This window comes from Strongylocentrotus purpuratus, unplaced genomic scaffold, assembly GCF_000002235.5.
Source record: "Strongylocentrotus purpuratus isolate Spur 01 unplaced genomic scaffold, Spur_5.0 spur5_scaffold_5, whole genome shotgun sequence".
NCBI classification, from domain to species: Eukaryota; Metazoa; Echinodermata; class Echinoidea; order Camarodonta; family Strongylocentrotidae; genus Strongylocentrotus; species Strongylocentrotus purpuratus.
In genome coordinates, this window is record NW_022145611.1 from 37,336,292 (window position 1) to 37,345,689 (window position 9,398).

The window sequence follows — 9,398 nt, forward strand, 5'->3', positions numbered from 1 at the left end:
CACTTTAAGGTTTAGCACGTTTAAGGTTTAGCACGTACTTTTGACTATTGCAGCGCAGCCATCCTTGAATCCATGCATAGAAATCCCACAGGGCTTCCGATTGGACAATTTGTTATCTAGCACACCCCTTTCAGTGCATACATGTGCATACAACATGTGCTTCGCGAGCGGGGGCCGGGTGAAATACCTCTCTTGGCCGCGCCGCTACCGCCCGCCCATGCCCAGCGCCAGGCCTCGCTACGCTAGCGCCGTGTACACTGTCGGATTTCTCACAGGCTGTCACAGCGTTCGCAGCGTTCGTCGATTTTCGTCGACAATCTGAACTCATGTTGGTTGGATTTAGATATCAATCATCATGTCTTCCACAACTAAGAAGCGTGGCAAGAAGTTACAGACTTTTAAAGAAGAATACAGTAAAAAATGGAAATGCATCGTGTAGCACCAACTAATGAACAGGTAGACTATGTTACTTTTATTTAACTTGTTGTGCTATCGCGCTTGCCTGCGGGAGCTGCGCTTGCCAGCGTGCAGAAAAATTTGCGTCGCGCAGAAAATTACGGATTTTGTCTCCAAATTACGGATTTTTAGCCTTATGATTACGGATTTGTGCTCTGAAAGGTTGGCATCCCTGGTGTTATCACATGTCTTTGATATGGTGTAATATTAGAGCCCTAAACAAAATTGCGCTTCAAAATGATCATGAAGTGCCTCAAAAAAGTAAAAATCTTTGAGTGACCGGTTTTATCATACTCGTAACGCTAAATTTGATTTCGATTTCCAATCACAAATATCATGATAATCAGACAGGCCATCGGCTTGTAAAAGTTGTGGGGTTCCTGACTGACCTTAAGGTTTATAATTATCAGAATCTGAGACAAAGTTACCCAATCCCTTTATGGCTATCACACATCTATGATATTCAAAGAATAAGCACTAGTATATTTTTTCCTCCACATTCTCCATGTTTGTACCCAATATCTTTCTTCTTTTCAATCTCTTTGGTTTCTTCCCTCATCCTTTTCTTAATGGTAACAAATTGAAACTGATAATGCGCATAACAAGACTCCCATCATATCTATGCCTCACATCCTCCCTTTTTGTACATCTATGCTCTAGCCCCCCCCCCCCCCTCCCATTTTTCTTCACAATCTTTCCTCTCAATTCCTGTTCTCTCCCTCTCATTTAGTATCCTTGTATTCTCTCCTCTTTTTCTTCCTTTCCTCTTTTTCTTCCTCTCCTTTTATTCTCTAATCCATCTTTCCCTCCCCATCTCTATCTCTCCTCTTATTCTCCCTCTCTTTTCATTCTTTCTCCATCTTTTTTTTTTTCTTCCATTTTTTGGACCCTCCAACAGGCCATTTATTGAAAATCAATCTGAAGATAACATATTTGAACACATGTTCCAATGAATATCATACAATATTTCATAATAAGATATACATAACGAATATCAACCATAATACTGTATATACAGAACATACATGTAGATAAGGGAAAGAAAAACAAAAATTAAATAATAATGCAACATCATGACTGAAAATGATGTGGGAAATTCAATATACTCCTATTAAAGGATCAAAATCCTCTCAAAATTTATCCATTTTTTATCGAATTTGTCAGTTTTGTTAGCAAATATACTAACTTTCTCCATCTTCCCTCCCCATCTCTCTCTCTCTCCTCTTCTGCCCCTCTCCTTTTATTCTCATCTCCATCTTTGCCTCCCCATCTTTATGTCTTCCCTTATTTCTTCCTCTCTTTTCATTCTCTTCTCCATCTTTCCCTCCCCACCTCTATCTCTTCTTTTTGCTCCTCTCCTTTTATTCTCGTCTCCATCTTTTCCTCCCCATCTCTATCTCTTCCCTCATTTTTGTACCTCTCTTTTCATTCTCATCTCCATCTTTGCCTCCCCATCTTTATGTCTTCCCTTATTTCTTCCTCTCTTTTCATTCTCTTCTCCATCTTTCCCTCCCCATCTCTCTATCTCATCTCCATCTTTTCCTCCCCATCTTAAAGGTAGGCTTTACTACTTCAGCAAGAAGGGATTAGACCGCCCAGCGAGCCAGCGAGGTCACTGTGACAGGTGGCTATCTCATTAACTCAGCTCTCATTTAACATAAGAAAAAGAGGTTCATGGGGGACCAACAGGCACCGATTGGGGAAGTTTTCTATATAGAGGGAGCAAGTAGCTACAAGTAGGACAGTGTGCCTTTAATCTCTTCCCTCATTTTTGTACCTCTCCTTTCATTCTCTTCTCCATCTTTTCCTCCCCATCTCTATCTCTCCTCTTATTGCCCCTCTCCTTTTATTCTCTTCTTCATCTTTTCCTCCCCATCTCTCTCTCTCATCTTTTTGCCCCTCTCCTTTTATTCTCTTCTTCATCTTTGCCTCCCCATCTCTATCTCTCCTCTTATTCTCCCTCTCTTTTCATTCTTTTCTCCATCTTCCCTCCCCATCTCTCTCTCTCTCATCTTTTTGCCCCTCTCCTTTTATTCTCTTCTTCATCTTTGCCTCCCCATCTTTATGTCTTCCCTCATTTCTTCCTCTCTTTTCATTCTCTTCTCCATCTTTCCCTCCCCATCTTTATCTCTTCCCTCATTTCTTCCTCTCTTTTCATTCTCTTCTTAATCTTTCCCTCCCCATCTTTATCTCTTCCCTCATTTCTTCCTCTCTTTTCATTCTCTTCTCCATCTTTCCCTCCCCATCTCTATCTCTCATCTTTTTGCCCCTCTCCTTTTATTCTCTTCTCCAACTTTCCCTCCCTATCTCTATCTCTCCTCTTTTTCTCCCTCTCCTTTCTTTCTCTTCTCCATCTTTCCCTCCCCATCTCTATCTCTCATCTTTTTTCCCCTTTCCTTTTATTCTCTTCTCCATCTTTCCCTCCCCATCTCTCTCTCTCTCCTCTTTTTGCTCGTCTCCTTTTATTCTCATCTCCCTCTTTTCCTCCCCATCTCTATCTCTCCTCTTATTCTCCCTCTCTTTTCATTCTCTTCTCCATCCTTCCCTCCCCATCTTTATCTCTCCTATTTTACCCCTCTCCTTTCATTCTCATCTCATCTTTTCCTCCCCATCTTAATCTCTTCCCTCATTTTCTCCCTCTCCTTTCATTATCTTCTCTATCTTTCCCTCCCCATTTCTATCCCTCCTCTTTTTGCCCCTCTCCTTTTATTCTCGTCTCCATCTCTTCCTCCCAGTCTCTTCCCTCACTCTCTCCTCTTCTTATCCCACATCTCTCATTACCATGTCTGTATATTACCACCATCTCCATCTATCTTTCCCATTCACTAATCTCTGTCTCACTTCCCTCATCATTGTCTGTCTAATTCACTTCTCTAATACTGTCTCTACATTATTTTTTTTTTGTAATTGGGAATAAGGAATTCAATCCAAAGACAAACAGAATATCAACATATATTGTAATTATACTAATTTTTAATTAAGTTCTATTCTATTGAACTTCTTCAGATTTGAAGCCTTTCTTGAGAATAACATATATAAATTTGAGACACCGCAAATAAGGAAAACAAAAATTATTTTAGCTTTGACATAACCAGAATCTTTCAGAATTAGCGAATTGCAAAACAAACATGCAGAGCTAATAATTGCATAATATTGGAACAAAAATGAGGTTTACACTTGTATAATGGCATTAGCTTGCATTGTGATACCTTACATTAAAGATAAACTTGAGTTCTGGTTAATAAATAAATAAAGAATATAGAAAATAAATTCTCACAGAATCCAACAAAAGTCACACTGAATGTTCAACATTACAAATAAATGACATGTGTCAAACAATTTTGGTAGAAAATACATACCGGTAGTGGCTGAGTAATGAATGAGCATAGAAAGATAAGGAAATCTGCCTGGGTAAGTAGGCCCTACATCAACACAGGTCACTATGTGTAGATGGGAGTTGTGTTTTTTATCGAAGATGATGCCCAGTAAGTTTTTGTGCGTTTGTTTTTATTTCACTGGTTGAAAAAAAAAAATCTACTGCAGGATAAATAATGCAGAATAAATCATCAATTTTCTCTCAAAATACGATTCCCATACCAGAGTGCAAGATTAGCATTAAACTCCAAATTTACAAATACCCGTATCTAAAATTTTGAATTTGTTGCACCCAAAATGCTTCATTGATAACTAGCTGTCCACACGGCCTTCTTGCATAAAAGTCAAGTTGCAATTGGTCGCAACTCAGATCAAACGCAAATATCATACGCAACTGCGCATTCCATTAAGAGAGTTGCGATTGATTTGATCATATATTTATCATAAAGTTGCGTTTGATCTGGAAAAGTCGCACTTGAAATTATGCAATCGCAAAAATGTGTTTCATGTTTTTAAGGACTTGTGTTTGATTTTCAGAGTTGCGTTTAAACGTAACTCTTTATGCAAAAGGGCCCAGGGTGAAGAAGTCCTGAAAAATTGTGCATAGCCATGCGAAAGTACAGTATTTGTGAAAAAAATATCTCAGCCAAATTCCCTACTTCTGCAATCATAATTGGGATGATCATAAAATATAAAACAATTACCAGGTAAGGATTATTGTGATCAAAATTCTGTATCACTTAAGAAATTGTTTCTGGCTACAGGGCCAGGTCAATTACTATATATTCAAATACATGTACATATACATGTAAAATACAACCGTACACTAACTAGTGCTTGATTTAATACAATTATTTTCTGATTATCAAATATTTCCAATTTCATTTCTCAATAGTTTACACCTCCATTGTTGAGCAATGGATTTCTAACTTTGTCCTCATGACACATTTCCTAAATATATAATTTTTATAGATTAAAAAGAATATTAAAAATACACTTTTGCACCATCAAATAAGAAGTTTTTCTGATTGTCAAATACAACCAGATGCTGGTGATTGCACGTCACGGACAGATACAGATATAAATGAGCTGGAATACATATGCTTGGATACAACACACACATTAAGAATGTTTGCCTGTGATATAAAAATTGATTCCTTTAAACTTTAGGTTTTGAAAAATATTAGCTTGGGGAAAAAAAGTCACAATGCCCACATGCACAAATCTCCAAACATTGCATATACACGAGTAGTTATCATATGAAAGGCTATGCATTTAAAGCTTTCAATTTTGGTCAGTCATGAAATATAGTATTAAAGAATAGGATGAATCTCATGTCTGTAAGATCAGTACTGACTGGTTATTTTGCTTCTAATTAGCTAAATATATTTGTCAGTAATTATCTCTACATCTCTGGAATGTATACTACCACAATTATGATTTTGTCTTTATTCTTAGAATTGGTGGATTCTGCAGGAGTGTGAAGTTTACTTATTAGTTATTCTTTTTGTTTCATATTGAAGAGTCTTAAGCCATTGCCTACATGTACAGGGTGGATAATGTATTAAGTCTATGGGAATAAGATATGGTAATCTAGTAGTCACCGGATAAAAGCATTTCATTCATAAAGAAAGTCAGTTACCATCATTTTATTCCTCATTGTTTACCATAGAGCACCTTTTACAAGTTGTTTGGTCTTTGGACTAGTAAAACCTATGACAAATTACACATCATCTGGGAATCACAAATAAAGAAAAGCGCATGCACACATTTTCACTTATCATGAAATTAAGTACATGTAGTACACATTTTGACATACTACAGGTATATGGCTATCATAAATTGTCTCTCCGCATTATTTGCCTTGTACTATCATCTATCCATAATCCTCAACATTAAGCATACATTTTGTGGATTATGACAATTAAATTTTGGTCATTTACAGAAAGACTACCAAGTAGTCTTTCAAATCAAGTATTCATGATGATTGTATCAACACATAATCATATTCTACTTTTTCTTTCAACTGTTTACTGCTAATTTAATATAATTTAGCTTTACAAAATCACATAGAGTGTTTTTGTTCTGTCTTTTTTGTTCTTCAGGATTACAATTCTACCAAAGGCAACAATGGTTTGATTTTAACAGTGAAGATATATATACATGTACATAGAAATTAGGCTAAAATTATTGCACATGAAAACAAAATCACTGCAAGATTGGATAGATTGATTACCAAATCAATTTGTGCTCTCATTGCGAAACATCAGTCATTGACTATGGCTAAGATGACTTATATATATGTAGAATGATTTACTTCTAATGGAGTTTTTAAACGATTGAGGGGGTATAAGGTTAACTGCAAGAACAAAAAGAACATTATAATAATAAAATTAAATAGATTAAAAATCAGGGAAGCAAGTCGATCAATTGTTTTTTTACAATCTTACAAATTTACCCCATTCTTTAAAAAAATTAAGGTAAAAGAGATGATTTTATGATTTGTTTTTCTTTTTCTAGACTAATAAAGATTTTGTGTTTGTCCTTTCAAAGCATCTTACTCCATGAACCCTTTTCAGACAAAAGGCAAGATAACTCACATGTAGATTGAAACTTGATTAAAATTAATTTTGAATAAAAAATGAAAAAGGCAACAATAGAGTTCCTCTTGGAATGAATACTATCATCAACATATGGAATGTACATTGGATTGATTGATTGATTGATTGATTGATTGATTGATTGAAATTTATTCTGTTTCATATTGTTCGCACAATAAAGAACATAGTTGACAAAGGCAAAATTATGAAATGAAACAGGAACCTACTGGAAAGCATAGATTGTTTTTGTAGGTTCCCAAGAATAAATATAATATGCACATTTTCATAAATCATTTTAAAGTGTCTTAATAATCACAGTAAAATAGATATAATATAATAACATATTTTCATAAACCCTTATAAAGTGTCTACATTTAATAATCAAAATATACAATAAGACAAGACATGACAAAACAATTCACAACAGGACAAACAAGACATGGCAGGAAAAGACAAAACAAGACATGGCAGGACAAGACAAAACAAGACATGACAGGACAAAACAAGACAAAAACAAAGCTGCACACTGTAGAAATTAGAAGAAGAGAGAGAGTGTGAAACAGGGTGAGATGTGAGAGGTCTACCCATATCCTAGAAGTTTAACCTGTAGGAGTCATGTATTTTTGTATTAAATTCTTTTTCGAACCCTCTACTAAAACTATAATTCATTAAAGGTCGAGACATATGAGGTGGTCTCAATCCAAGATTTACTTCTTCCTTTGAGGATGATGAGTGTTTGTGAAGCATGTGTGTTATACCTTGTTTTGTTCAGAGCTTAGCAACATTGTATTAAACGCTTTATAAATGTAATTTATTATTATTATACAATAATATTCATATCACTATGCTTTGAATTTAAATTTTAAAAAATAAGACTACATAAAAGAAGGTCATTCAGAAAGTTTGGTACATAGAATGCTGCCATTCCATTACCTGTAATAAAAACACTTTCTTTGAAGGGAGGGTAGAAAGACAGGAGATACCATTGAATAGTGGTTGGAATGTGAATCGTAACATTATAGGATACATTTGATATCCATTCACATCTACATCTATCCATTCTTCAGAGGATGTTTTTCACTTATGGCACTTCACTAGAGCTAACAGGTGAATACTGCACTTTGCCATAGGTCCTGACAGGTGGCCTGATCCTGGGGGCCTTCGGTGATGAACACTTGACAAGGATGATGATCACACAAGTTCCCAACGATACAATGAAAGTAATACTCAAAGAGATAAGAAATACACCAATAGGAGGCACAGCTAGCATAGAATGTTTCAGAAAGTTGGATATGTCCAAGGTCCAGATACCTGCGAGAGGTGTGGTATTGGAGGATGTCCGAGCTTGTTGACCATCAAAGAGAAAGAGTGTGTCATTATAGGTCCAAGTCATAGGGTCCAGGTGAGGACCATGCAGTCCCTGGCACGCTGCTGTCTGGCAGGCACTATCAAGTTGCATCCATGACTTGGTTTGTAAGTCATATGTCCATGTATCCTGCAGTGGTTCTGTGTCGGACATACCACCATGCATCCATATATTATGATCACTATCGATCCATGTACCAACATGTGTACGACATGTTGGCAAGTCCCTAGATGCAGTTTTCTTCTTTTCAGTAGCTGCTAATGTTATCAGGCAATTATCATTAGTTTTGCAGTCAGAGAGTAGTGGTGTCCATTGAATATCTTTATCAAGTAACCATAGAATACATAGCGAGTCAATCAGCTTCAACTGATCAGAGTTGAATGTTAATTTATTTTGATCAGCAGGTGCATAGAGAATGATAAACCCTCTCTCTGAAGGCCACAATGGATATATTGAAACATTCCTCAAGTCTGGTACAAGCTCTGACTGGGCTTTCTTTGTGCCAACCCTGGTTGGAATCTTTGTCCAACTCTTATGGTCCCAATGATACTGCAACAATGTTGTATCAGACTTGGCCTGGACAAGACTAAAAAGGTCCTGTCCTGAGCACCAGAATCTTGTAGCATTACCTAGCAAGCTTTCATACCCCACTTCCATTTCCCAAGTCCCTGCATCTGTATCATATCTCCAAATATTCTGGCTTAAAGAGCCTGACGTGAGAATTCCTCCAGCAAGAGCAAGGACTTTCCCCCGAGAGCACAAAACTGCACGATGTCTCCCTGCAGGCCATTTTTCTTTATCATGTTGGATTTGGGTCCAGTTCATGGTCTGAAGATCTAATTTCCAGAGATGATCCAGGGTAGACGTCTTGTTGTTCAGCGTAGCTTGTCCTCCAAACAGCCAGACCATCTCTGCAGTGGAGTCTAGCCAGATAGCTGCACCTGATTGAGGTAACAAGGCTTGCTGGTGATAACCACCCTTCAGTAAGATCTTCCTCCAAACTGTAACAACAAAAAAATGATCAAATGAACATTAGACAGTTTTTGATAAAAATAGACAACAGAAAGTGAGAGATCTTTTGTAGAACATGTTAATGTGGTACCCACACCTACAAACATGAACAATGTACGTTCAAGCCTTTTATTAAGTCAAAGCAGACCGGGAGCCAAATATCTGAAAAAGCGGCTCCCGGTCCTTAATTTTTTTAGAGAACCGGGAGCCGTTTTCCAGGACCAGGAGCCGTTTCCAAAATTGATGAAAATATGTATTCTTTTAAATTATTTGTTAAACGTTACCTTTTATTTATACATACGGTAGTTTAATTTCTACAGTTTACATTTTGAGCACTCTTATATTAAATCACTCATACCTTGGATAAATCTGTAGTTGTTGTAGTTCATGTTTAATACTATTTTCATGCCGTTAAATGTCAAAAATTGAAAAATGTTAGGAAAGGGGGAATTAAATTATTTTTATAAAAAAAATACTTAAGAAAAACCATCTAGATAATGACAATGCAGAGCTGCCAACCTGTCACTTTCAAAAAACATATTACCGGTATTCAGCTTGAAAAAGCATATTTTAGGTGAAAAAAAAGATTT